The 13,187-nt window shown below is 47.0% G+C and overlaps 1 protein-coding gene across 4 annotated transcripts in view; it reads right to left on the bottom strand.

Moving 5' to 3' along the window:
- The window catches only part of KLHL17 (kelch like family member 17), a 265,482-nt gene that overhangs the window by 101,006 nt on the left and 151,289 nt on the right, over positions 1-13,187 (bottom strand). The gene's annotated exons all lie outside the window — the stretch shown is intronic.

A 13,187-nucleotide genomic window follows, 5' to 3' on the forward strand; every position in this document is an offset into this window, starting at 1 on the left:
CACATTTTTAAACTGACGTAGGCCAAGCACTGCGTCTTCCTTGGCATGCGCCTATTTTCCAGAAACAATAAGTTAAATGCTTTTTTATCCTGTGCACAAATGGAGGTAGGGTTACCAAACAGGGGAAGCGATCCAATCGCTTATAAAGTTTTATGGACACATACAATCCAAGTTATGCTAAGCCCTTCGTCACAGAAGGCAATCTTTAATAAGAGATTGCTTCAGGCTTGGTTTAGGATTTAACCAGACAGATAGCCACAAAGAAAATTGGCCCAGTTTAATTATATCGCCTCAATAAGTAAGACCTAATTTTCCTCATGACAAACATAGTGTGAGGTTGAGGAAGGTAATGAAAGAAGCCGCCTGCAGAAGCCATTCCCCTCAATCTGAACTACAGAACAATTAGGAAAGTCTCAATTCCCAGCTCTGTATACAGCGGTAGGAGAGCACTGGGTCTTATAAACTCCAAGGAGAAGTAGGACTGCCTTACGACCAAATGGCCGCGACAAGTTGAAGTGCGCCCCACAGATCTACAAAGCTTCAGACGCCAGTTTGAAATATTTATTCCCCAGAAGCCAGAGGAATCAAAAGAGACCCCAGAGCAGGTAAAAGTATTAACCCTTTCTAAGTAGCTATTGCCAGGGTAAGGGTAGAAAGACTCAACCATTTAGTGCCACAGGCCATGATATGTAATTGGATTTAGGTATGCCATAAACTGAAGAAAAAAAACAAAAGGAGATGACCAACCTTTGTAAGGCTGTAGGCATGCGGGTTACAAAAACTGCATCATCGGCATAAAAAAATGCAGGAATAGGGACATTGTTAACAATTAGAACATCCACAGTGGCGTTTACTAAAGAGGGACTCAAGTTATTAATATAAAATAAAAAGAAGAGTGGAAAGACCACATCGCTCCTGGACACCCTGTAGAAGGTCAAAGGGGTCCAATAATTACCCACACACACCAAATTTAACCCTAGCAGATACATTTTCGAGTAATACTTAAAGTGCACTAGTGCTCTGTCCAACCTCAACTCAAGAAGGATCAGTCATAATTTAGTTTGATTCACACAATAAAACGCAGTTGAAAGGTCCATTAACCCTAGGTAGAGGGCCGCCCTTGGCAATATTTTGTAATATTTGTGTATAATTCGATTTAGATTGAACCACAGTGCCACTGTACCTGCCGTTACCTGAACCTATATTGGCAAGAGTAACAACAATGTTATTGCTATTAGCCCAATCCCCTATCCTATTGTAAATTACTCTACCATTAATTTTAACAAAGGTGTCAATAAGCAAAATGGGATGGTAGCATCTTGGTTGTGAACAGTTGCCCTTTTTGAAAATTGGAATAATGATCGGAGTAGACCATGATTACTATCAAGATTATTAAAAACATTTGTTAGTAGAGGTGCCCACAGATCCAAATTATTTCTCACCAGATCAACAGCCATCCTATCGAGTCCTGGCGCTTTACTTGCTTGTCCCTGACAAATTGCTTGAGTAACACCATTGAATACCTTTATTAAAATTAGTCTACGAATCTCTCAGCCAGGGGTTACTACTGGGAAAGCAGTAAATAGCCGAGAAGTGATTAGTCCATTGTTCACCACTAATATGGGAGCTCCTTATATTACCACAATTATTTAACCTACACAAGTTTACAAAGGACCAAAAAATCTTAAAGTTCTTATTCTCAGCAGCTGTTACTAATCGCTCCCGGTTCTCATAATTTACCACATTTTTACTTATTTTCAAAATAGTTTTATAAAAGGAGCGAGCATGGGTCACCTTTAAAGGGTCCCTGGGCTTAACTTAATGACCATGGCTCTAGAGAATTAGACTGTTAGGGGATGCGGATGAGGCAGAAGCATGCAGGCATCAACGGGCGGTGCAGTTGGAGCTAGGTTTAGACTAGTCCAATGAAAGATGCTACATAGGGTATTTTACACACAAAAAACTTGTTGAAAATGGGAAAAACTGATAATGATAGCGGTCTTATCAATCAATCAAGATTCATAAAGTGTGGCTAACCACCCAATACAATAGGGTATCCAGGCGCTGGATATCTAGGGACTGTTTGGGGGGCAGGCGGGTATGCTCATTCATATACTGTGGGATTGCCCACAAATCCAGTTCTCCAGACACGTAGCCTTGAACGATCTACTTTTAGTGGTGCAAACCACTACACAGTTCACCCATAAGATAACAGTGGCCTTACAGTCATGGTATTTCTTTTGTAGTGCCTGGTGCATAAACACAATTAATACATTCGAGGTCGTACTCTGGCCTCAAAAAATGGTAGCATTTTCTAGCGTTCTCTTTTGCAGCATAGTCATAATCCTCCTGCTTTACTTACCTTTTACAAATGATAGTACTCTTAGAAGTTAAAGCACCGCTGGAAATGGACTTTCTTTTAATTGTCCTGCTTTATCCAACTTTCTAACCCAATACATCTTCTAGGTTGAGTCTTGACTGTTTGAGCTTCGCACCCTACACAGTAAGATACCTAGAGGGGGGTAGGTGATCCAGATGCTACCCGCGTTACACACACCCCTGTAACTAAAGACTCACCAGTACCCCAAGAACAGGCCTCACATCCTGCTCTAGAAAGGGAAGGGAAGCATTACTGACAACTGTCTCGTCTAACAACTCTACTGGGTGCAACTTGAAATAGAGCTAAGCTGGAAAGTTCTGCATTCAAGAGTAGCACAAGAGAACCCTGCATGGAAAATGGGAAGCATAGGCAGCTTGGAAACATGGGAGACTAGAAATGTTGGAATACCTGTGTCTATACCCGCTGCCTACTGTTAACAAGGGATACCAGTGTTTCCCAAACTGGGTAGCGGCCCCACCAATTTTTTGTAGGACGGGAAAATCCAAGCAATAAGTGAAGATGCCTTTGAAACACCGACAACTGTGCCAGGATAAATAAAGAATTTAATGCCAGAGATCAAATAGGAGGCAATGTCTTCGGATACATTGTAAATTCTTCTTCTAAAGTGTAATTCATTTTACTTTTCTTTCTCAGACTGCAAAGTGAAAGAAGATGTTAAAGTGGATTACATAAAAATTTTGCAGGAGTATCAAAGAAAGGCTGTAGGGTGTTGTTTTTTTGCAATACACAACATAATGACCTGTAAATGAACTGTATGCATTCAGCTGATCAGAAAGCAAAAATTAAACCATTTTTTTTTTTTGCAATTCTGAAGTGTGCTGAAAACAGATTGTAAAAGGATCTCAGTAAATCAAGACACTTTACTTGGTGATGCACAAATGATAAATATTCACAAAAACCCAATTTCCACAATATCATTTGTGTGCGATATAGTTTTATTAGTAAAACTGTATGTCTGTGCACAGTTAGTGGCCGTTTCAATGGAAAATAAGCGGTCTGTAAATGATAACGCGCTACCACACAATGCTTTAGTTATATTAAAGTAGGTGTGTTGCGAACATTTGTTGTTCTAAAAAGTGGGCCGTGGTTCTAAAAAGTTTGGGAACTAGTTCGCCGTACCTTAGAATTCTTATGGGTATATTCAAGCTAGGGGGCTGATTACGATGGCGTGTGGATCGCCACCGGAGGCCCGGGGGGTGGCGATCTGCCCGCCATCGTAACCTGATTTACCCACCGCTAGATTACAATGGCGGTGGGTACCGCGGCATATGGAAAGTCAGTCTGCCGCTTTTCCGATGGTCGGCAATTGTTACGATTGCCGGCCGGGCGGAGCTGGGGCACATATATGGTGGCGGTGCCTCACCGCCATCCATATTATGATGTGTGGCATTGAAGGCCTTTCTATGGCGGCAATGCCGCCATGGAAAGGCTGGCGGGGATTTGCTTTGGGGGCCCATTGTGGGCCCCCTGGGGGGTGGGGGGCTGCACTTGTGCGGTGCCTGCCACGTTGTGCATGGCAATGCACAACATGGCATTTTACCATTGTGGCGGGTGCTGCAGCCTGCAGCACCCGCCTCAATGTTAAAATGCCTGATGCGACTGCCGCGGTGGCTGTCGCATCATGATTGGGGTGGCGGGACCGCCGCATGGCTGGCGGGCGGTCCCGTTACTGCTAGGGTGCCGCCCGCCATCCTAATCACTCACTAGGTATCTCACAGCCAGAGGACGTTATCTAGAATGGTGTGTGAAGAATGGTGTCGTTTTTTAAATGAAGCAATGAATGTGGTGTAAAGGTATGACCCTACCCAGTCCAGTAACCACAGAACAAGGCATAGAAAATAAAAGCACTGGAATGCATAAATATGCAGGAATGCTACATAAAGATTAGGTGCAGCTACTAGCGTGCAACACAGTCTGAGCAGCCTCAGCCCTGCAGCCACATCACCGAAACACTTCACCAATGGGCCCAGTGCAGTGTTTAATTTGGGCCGGTGGTCTCCAGTGCTCAGCAACGGAACTTAATTGGCAAGTCCAGCACTTATAACAGTCTGCACATGGTGGTGTTGTTTGTAAAATATAAAGATGAGCACAACAGTTGAATATTAATCCCATATACATTAAAAACAATGAATACCTGCAGACTAAGCAATTCTTAAAGTTTTGGGGGCCTGGGATGGTCTGAATTGTCAGACTTGTAGGCGCGTGATGGCAAGTAGCTGTGCTGGTACTGTTACATTGCCAACGTTGGCAGGGGCACTGGGTGGTTTAAGTTGCAATGCCTCCTGAAGAGGGCCCGGCACTTATATTTTTTACAAATTAAGCATTGGCCCAGCGCACTCACAGGCGCCCGGTCCATTCATCCACTAGCATCTGATGTTTAAGAGCCTTATCTCTCACTCTTTTTGCTTCACATCTGAGCACAAGCCGCCGTGCAACCACAATTTTTTTTAAAACACAACTCTGCTCCTTACGCATGCTATCATTATAGGACGCATGACAGACACTCTTCCATCCACAGCACACCCAGGGAGCAGCGCGACCTATCCCAAATGAGCTCCAGCGACGTGTGAGGCATATAAAGAGCTACTTAATTCCTGCGACACAGAGACGCAGTGGTGCTGGAACAATTTTCAGAGTGAGGATGCTGACATAAATATTACATCACTTAACTCCTAGGGAGTGTGAAAAGGACAAGTGTCGCACATAAAACAAGTGTAGCAAATGAGCCGTGCCTATTCAGCAAGAGAGCAGTAAGGGGGCGGTATGTAGCTGGTGGTGAAATGTGGAGCACACTTTGCAAATGACAATTGGCTACCAAACCATGCTTTAGTGATATATTTGCAAGACAGTGTATTTTCATTGGAATGGTCAAACACTTTGCACAGGCATAGTATCACTTCTAAAACCATATACCGCACAAACAATACTGTGTGGAAATCCGGTTTCTGCTAATGTCATTTGGTCATCACCAAGTAAAGTGCCTTGATTTGTTTAGATACTCTTAAAACCCATGTTTCCATCACTTCAGAATTTAAATGCCCAATTTGTGCTTTCCTAAGTGCCGACATATTTTGCAATGTTTGTACAGTTCATTTATAGGTATTTAAATTGTGTTGTGTGTTAGGAAAAAAAAGACATCATTCAGCCTTTCCTTTTAATTTAACACCAGCAAAACTGCCACATTGTTCACTTTACAAAATCTCCTCACTGCAACCAGTGAAACAAAAGAAAACACCAGTCTCCTTGTTAAAAGAATGATCCACAATTTGTCAGAACAATCGGCTGACATTGGACCAGTCTTTGAACGCAGAGCAAATGTGACAACATAAAAATAACATTTAAATTAACTTTTATTACTCAACCCCCCTTCTGAACCTCATCACGTTTATTCTTGGGTGCTGCAGCACCCCTATTTCCAGCGCATACGCAGAGGCGAGATCCCCGTTGCGGGGTGGTTTCAGGTGTATAACGGCTCTAGCCTCCCACGCGCCAGTCTCTCGCCAGCTCATTTCGACGCCCCCTCTATTTACTGCTCGCGCCTACGCACGCTGTCTGTGTGTAAAAATAGATGATGTTCCCGCGGTACCAGTTATTACTGCCTACAGGCTGCGCGGTGCAGAGCGCGCGGGGCCTGCAGCAGTGTGCGCACGTTAAACGAGAGAAGGGGGGAGGCGACGAGGCACGAAAGGTACACACAGTTCCGATGCAGTATCTGTACACATCCGGTAAGGACCCTTTCCGTATCTTAGGCTTTCCGGGTGTGTACAGGTACTGCATCGGAACTGTGTGTACCTGCCTTTTCTCGTCGCTTCCCCCTTCTCTTGGTTTATGCACACACTGCTGCCTGCAGGCCCCACGCGCTCTGCACCACGCACCCTGTAGGCAGCAAAAACTGGCACCGCGGGACCATCGTCATCCATAGTCGTCATCTGTTTTTATAACACATACAGTGATCCGTGGACTGGTAGGAAACCAGGCGCTTGGATACCGCCCAAAGTTGTACTTGTATGAGCTTGGAATACAGACGTTGAAAGCTAGTACACACAGAAGCCAGGAGCGCCTGTTATGGACCCTGGAACCTGGGCTCAAATATGTGTCATTATTGGGTTACCTAAGGGCTGAATTAAGCCTTATGGCACTTGTGTTTCACAATAACGCATGCCATTATTGGTAAATTGCAATTCATTCCTTTGCAACAATTTTTTGTTTCAGTAATCAGTCCTTAGTATACACTATAAGCACAGGTACAGAGTTATATCATGAAAAGACAGAACATATGTTATGGTGGCATACTTTGCACGCGATTTATTTTAAAATTACGTTATATTTTAGGATACACATATATACACAAAGACGTTTTCAAAAGTGAATTTACTGTTTTGTACTGCAACATTTACATAGCTCTTACTACCCCATGGATGCTGAAGCGCTTGCCTAGTGGTTAGCACACTACACTGTGTAGGGTGTGCTGTTGGAAGGGTGTGGAACCAGTGACACAATCCTTTTAAGAATTACGTGGGGTGTCCTATTTATAGGCCACATTGTTTTGTTCTAGGAAATTCATTTAAACTTTTTTTCACTTGATTTCTAAAGTGAACTCCTCCGAGGAGGAGGATAGAGAGCCCGGAAGTCATGGTTTTAGACAGCCTGGTGCCTGGTGCACCCATACAGATCCGGAGAGCCTGGTGCGCACATACAGATCCGGAGAGCCTGGTGCGCACATACAGATCCGGAGAGCCTGGTGCGCACATACAGATCCGGAGAGCCTGGTGAGCACATACAGATCCGGAGAGCCTGGTGAGCACATACAGATCCGGAGAGCCTGGTGCACCCATACAGATCCGGAGAGCCTGGTGCACCCATACAGATCCGGAGAGCCTGGTGCACACATACAGATCCGGAGAGCCTGGTGCACACATACAGATCCGGAGAGTCTGGTGCGCACATACAGATCCGGACAGCCTGGTGCACACATACAGATCCGGACAGCCTGGTGAGCACATACAGATGCCTGGTGAGCACATACAGATCCGGAGAGCCTGGTGAGCACATACACATCCGGAGAGCCTGGTGAGCACATACAGATCCAGAGAGCCTGGTGAGCACATACAGATCCAGAGAGCCTGGTGAGCACATACAGATCCAGAGAGCCTGGTGAGCACATACAGATCCGGAGAGCCTAGTGCGCACATACAGATCCGGAGAGCCTGGTGAGCACATACAGATCCGGAGAGCCTGGTGCGCACATACAGATCCGGAGAGCCTGGTGAGCACATACAGATCCGGAGAGCCTGGTGCGCACATACAGATCCGGAGAGCCTGGTGAGCACATACAGATCCGGAGAGCCTGGTGCACCCATACAGATCTGGAGAGCCTGGTGCACACATACAGATCCGGAGAGCCTGGTGCACACATACAGATTCGGAGAGCCTGGTGCGCACATACAGATCCGGACAGCCTGGTGCACACATACAGATCCGGAGAGCCTGGTGAGCACATACAGATGCCTGGTGAGCACATACAGATCAGGAGAGCCTGGTGAGCACATACAGATCCGGAGAGCCTGGTGAGCACATACAGATCCGGAGAGCCTGGTGAGCACATACAGATCCGGAGAGCCTGGTGAGCACATACAGATCCGGAGAGCCTGGTGCGCACATACAGATCCGGAGAGCCTGGTGAGCACATACAGATCCGGAGAGCCTGGTGCGCACATACAGATCAGGAGAGCCTGGTGAGCACATACAGATCCGGAGAGCCTGGTGCGCACATACAGATCCGGAGAGCCTGGTGAGCACATACAGATCCGGAGAGCCTGGTGCACCCATACAGATCCGGAGAGCCTGGTGCACACATACAGATCCGGAGAGCCTGGTGCACACATACAGATTCGGAGAGCCTGGTGCGCACATACAGATCCGGACAGCCTGGTGCACACATACAGATCCGGAGAGCCTGGTGAGCACATACAGATGCCTGGTGAGCACATACAGATCCGGAGAGCCTGGTGAGCACATACAGATCCGGAGAGCCTGGTGAGCACATACAGATCCGGAGAGCCTGGTGAGCACATACAGATCCGGAGAGCCTGGTGCGCACATACAGATCCGGAGAGCCTGGTGAGCACATACAGATCCGGAGAGCCTGGTGCGCACATACAGATCCGGAGAGCCTGGTGCGCACATACAGATCCGGAGAGCCTGGTGCGCACATACAGATCCGGAGAGCCTGGTGCACCCATGCAGATCCGGAGAGCCTGGTGCGCACATACAGATGCGGAGAGCCTGGTGCGCACATACAGATGCGGAGAGCCTGGTGCACCCATGCAGATCCGGAGAGCCTGGTGCACACATACAGATCCGGAGAGCCTGGTGCACACATACAGATTCGGAGAGCCTGGTGCGCACATACAGATCCGGACAGCCTGGTGCACACATACAGATCCGGAGAGCCTGGTGAGCACATACAGATGCCTGGTGAGCACATACAGATCCGGAGAGCCTGGTGAGCACATACAGATCCGGAGAGCCTGGTGAGCACATACAGATCCGGAGAGCCTGGTGAGCACATACAGATCCGGAGAGCCTGGTGAGCACATACAGATCCGGAGAGCCTGGTGCGCACATACAGATCCGGAGAGCCTGGTGCGCACATACAGATCCGGAGAGCCTGGTGCGCACATACAGATCCGGAGAGCCTGGTGCGCACATACAGATGCGGAGAGCCTGGTGCACCCATGCAGATCCGGAGAGCCTGGTGAGCACATACAGATCCAGAGAGCCTGGTGAGCACATACAGATCCGGAGAGCCTGGTGAGCACATACAGATCCGGAGAGCCTGGTGAGCACATACAGATCCGGAGAGCCTGGTGCGCACATACAGATCCAGAGAGCCTGGTGAGCACATACAGATCCAGAGAGCCTGGTGAGCACATACAGATCCAGAGAGCCTGGTGCGCACATACAGATCCAGAGAGCCTGGTGCGCACATACAGATCCGGAGAGCCTGGTGAGCACATACAGATCCGGAGAGCCTGGTGCACACATACAGATCCGGAGAGCCTGGTGCGCACATACAGATCCGGAGAGCCTGGTGCGCACATACAGATCCGGAGAGCCTGGTGCACACATACAGATCCGGAGAGCCTGGTGCACCCATACAGATCCGGAGAGCCTGGTGCACACATACAGATGCGGAGAGCCTGGTGAGCACATACAGATCCGGAGAGCCTGGTGAGCATATACAGATCCGGAGAGCCTGGTGCACACATACAGATCCGGAGAGCCTGGTGCGCACATACAGATCCGGAGAGCCTGGTGCACCCATACAGATCCGGAGAGCCTGGTGCACACATACAGATCCGGAGAGCCTGGTGCATACATGCAGATCCGGAGAGCCTGGTGCACACATGCAGATCCGGAGAGCCTGGTGAGCACATACAGATCCGGAGAGCCTGGTGAGCACATATAGATCCGGAGAGCCTGGTGAGCACATACAGATCCGGAGAGCCTGGTGAGCACATGCAGATGCCTGGTGAGCACATACAGATCCGGAGAGCCTGGAGAGCACATACAGATCCGGAGAGCCTGGTGCACACATACAGATCCGGAGAGCCTGGAGAGCACATACAGATCCGGAGAGCCTGGAGAGCACATACAGATCCGGAGAGCCTGGAGAGCACATACTGATCCGGAGAGCCTGGTGCACACATACAGATCCAGAGAGCCTGGTGAGCACATACAGATTTGTAGGCTGAAACACACAAAGATCAGGGGAGCCTTTACATACATATTTGGAGAGTCGAGTTCACAAAGGTAGATCTGAAGAGTCTCGTAGCGCAGATCTGGAGAGCCCGATAGAAACATTTATTTGGTTCACCAGATACTCAGAGTTATGGCGCACCTAGCAAATTAGGAGATTCAGCTGTCCTTGTACCATCAGAAAAGCAGCACATTAGGCATTCGGCGAGGTTTGCACACGGCGACCCTCGGACACACAGCAATGTAAGAGCCTTGGGACTCAAAGTGATCTTGGTCACTTAGGACACCATAGAAATCTAGGGAACCTGCAACACCCAGCAGTCCAGAGAGGCTCGAACAAATTCAGTGATCCAAAGATCCAGAAATAAATGTACTGATTCAGGGAGCCTGGGATATATACAATACTCCGAAGAACATGCAATACACTAAAGTCAGAAATTGGATTACTACTTGGGATGGATGACTACCTACCTACCTCAAGAAATAATCACAACCCTTATCACGGTAAACCCTTAAAGTTGCAAATTTAACCTGAGCTCAACCCCCTGTTTGCCATGGCACAGAGCAGATACGTTTAACCCCTTCGACGCTCATGACGGAACGGTTCCGTCATGAGCGTCGGTTGAGCTGTGCTCATGACGGAACCGTTCCGTCATGAGCCCGCCCGCGCAAGCAGCAGTCAGCACCGCGGGGGAATCCGCCCCGCATGGAAGGGGCTAACTGTGGGCAATGTGTAGAGTAGAAATACCGCCTTCAAGCACTTAGCAGCTCAAGTATTGTACAATAGTCAGTTATTCTAAATCAGTCTTCTTTATTCCGCTTCAAATAGAAAGCTTCAATATTATGTAGTACCAAAACAGTAATAAAATCAAAATGCTAAATAATAATAATCTCACAACAAATTAGAAAAATAGAGTAAAGTTTAATAAACCAAATGAATAAAAAATTCTAACAATTGAACTTTTGAAGTTTTCAGTGGGAATAGAATCAAGAAGCAAAATTGTAATTTTACTTTCTGACTTTAGTCCTTTAAGTCCCAATCCACCACAGGAGTGCATTGTACATTTCTAAAGCCCCCTCCCCCTCCACGACCCCAGGGGAGGAATTTAGAGACTCACAGGGTGTCACTCAAGGGCCAAAAGCATGGTCAGTCCAAGTCCAGTTGCCACTGGGCAGCTTCAGGAAAGGTCTCTTGAATCTCTGCAGCTTGAACAGGCCAGCCTTCTGAATCTTGGAGTTCACTTTTCTGTCTTAGGTACAAGAAGAAGCAGGCCCAGTCCTTCAGGGCTCTTCTCAGGTCATGTCACAGACAGCAGGAGCAGCCCTCTTCTGTTCTTCCTCAGGTCCAGGAGTGGATGTCTGGAGGTGCCACACATATGCCCACCACTAGCTACTGGGTGATAAAAGACTCCTGAACACACCCTTAACTATGGAGTAAAAGTTCCCAGGGCCAATCCTACCTACTTTGGGCATTTTCAAGATGGCAAAAGTATTCGTCCACACTAAACATGGGGTTTGGGTGTGTGTGGGTAGTGTACTATCGTTATCCTAGTGTCCTCCCATATCTAACACCATCCTCCAGTTTGAAGCAGCCACTGTACCATCAATTAACCCAGAGACAGAAGTCTGGTAGTACAAAAGCAAGGTTTTATGGCAACCAGACAGTGAACCAGACAAAAAATGTTTGCCACCCTGTTCTCTGTCTTTTGAGTGCACCCCCATTGTTATATGTAAACCCAGCAGATCTATCAAGCAGGATTTGACAGTAGAAGGGTGGGAGCTGTAAGCCCATTTCTTTTACATTATAAAGTTCAAAGGAGCCATCCCTGGCCATTCAGGTCGACCTGTCAATCACAAAAGTGGCACATTCTGTAGCTCTTGAGAAAAACTTCACACCCGATTTGCACCTGTTTGAATTCTAATTACTGTCTCGAAGTAGTTGGGGAGCAAATGCAAATTAGGCTTCACAAACTTCAGTCAGGGAAAAGGTAAGTATCTAAAAGTTACTTTTCTTTAAAGTTTATTAAAAATCTGACTTCACCCTTGAATTGAATTTTTGGTAACTACTAAAATAGTTGTTTAATTATTTTTATAGTGAGTCCTATTTCCGAGATACAGTTTTAGGGTTTTAATCTGTTCTCGGATTTCTTCATAGGACAGCTATGCCTACCACAGTGAAAAATAGATTTTGGGTGCTACACATTACAAGGACATGTTAACATTACATTTCTACATAACCTACTTTTAAATTCCATGCACTCTGCCGTCTGGACCTTAATGCCTAAATGGGGGTGATTAATAATATTTAAAAGGGTGGTTTTGATCTGTCAAAAGGATTTATTTTGACAGGTGGAAATGCAGTGCTTAAACTGCCACAAGCAGGCTATTATGGTAGGCCTGAAGCCATGTTTTACACTATCAATGTAATGGATGGCACAATAGGTGCCCTTCCCTTCCCGGGCTGTTCCGGTTGTAATTTTTCCCGTCCTTAGTTTTCAGCTGAACCTCCATGGTATTGTCCTGGTCGGCTGATCCGCGCAACCACTTCCTTACCTGGAACTGTGTGCAATTACTCAAGGATTGATTCTTCTCCGAAATGGGTTAGTTTCCCGCCTTCCTTGCGTTCCTAGTCACGACGTTACCGGCTCACCCTTAGTCCTCACGTCCTCTTGACTGTTCGCTAGCTAGATCATGCACTAGTTCACAGAACAACGATACTACCTGGCGGTTCACCACACGCTCCACTACGGACCTTGTTAGTCCCTTGCACATGCTCACGCGTACTTTTTCAACTCACAGTCTGAGCGTGCGTGGTTGCCTCGATCATTCGGGTTAATTCACCGGTCATTCTCACAAATACAAATTCCTTCGCTTCAACAACCAGCCGTCTGGTGTGTTTCTCACGTATGGCATGCCGTGCATGGTAACTGGCACCATTGTTTCTTCTCAGTATTGTTAGGTTTTAATGTACCTCTCCCTTCTCTCTTATTTTCTCCCATTTCCATTCTTACAGGAATTGTAAATT

Source organism: Triturus cristatus, chromosome 1_2 (genome assembly GCF_964204655.1).
Source record: "Triturus cristatus chromosome 1_2, aTriCri1.1, whole genome shotgun sequence".
Lineage (NCBI taxonomy): Eukaryota > Metazoa > Chordata > Amphibia > Caudata > Salamandridae > Triturus > Triturus cristatus.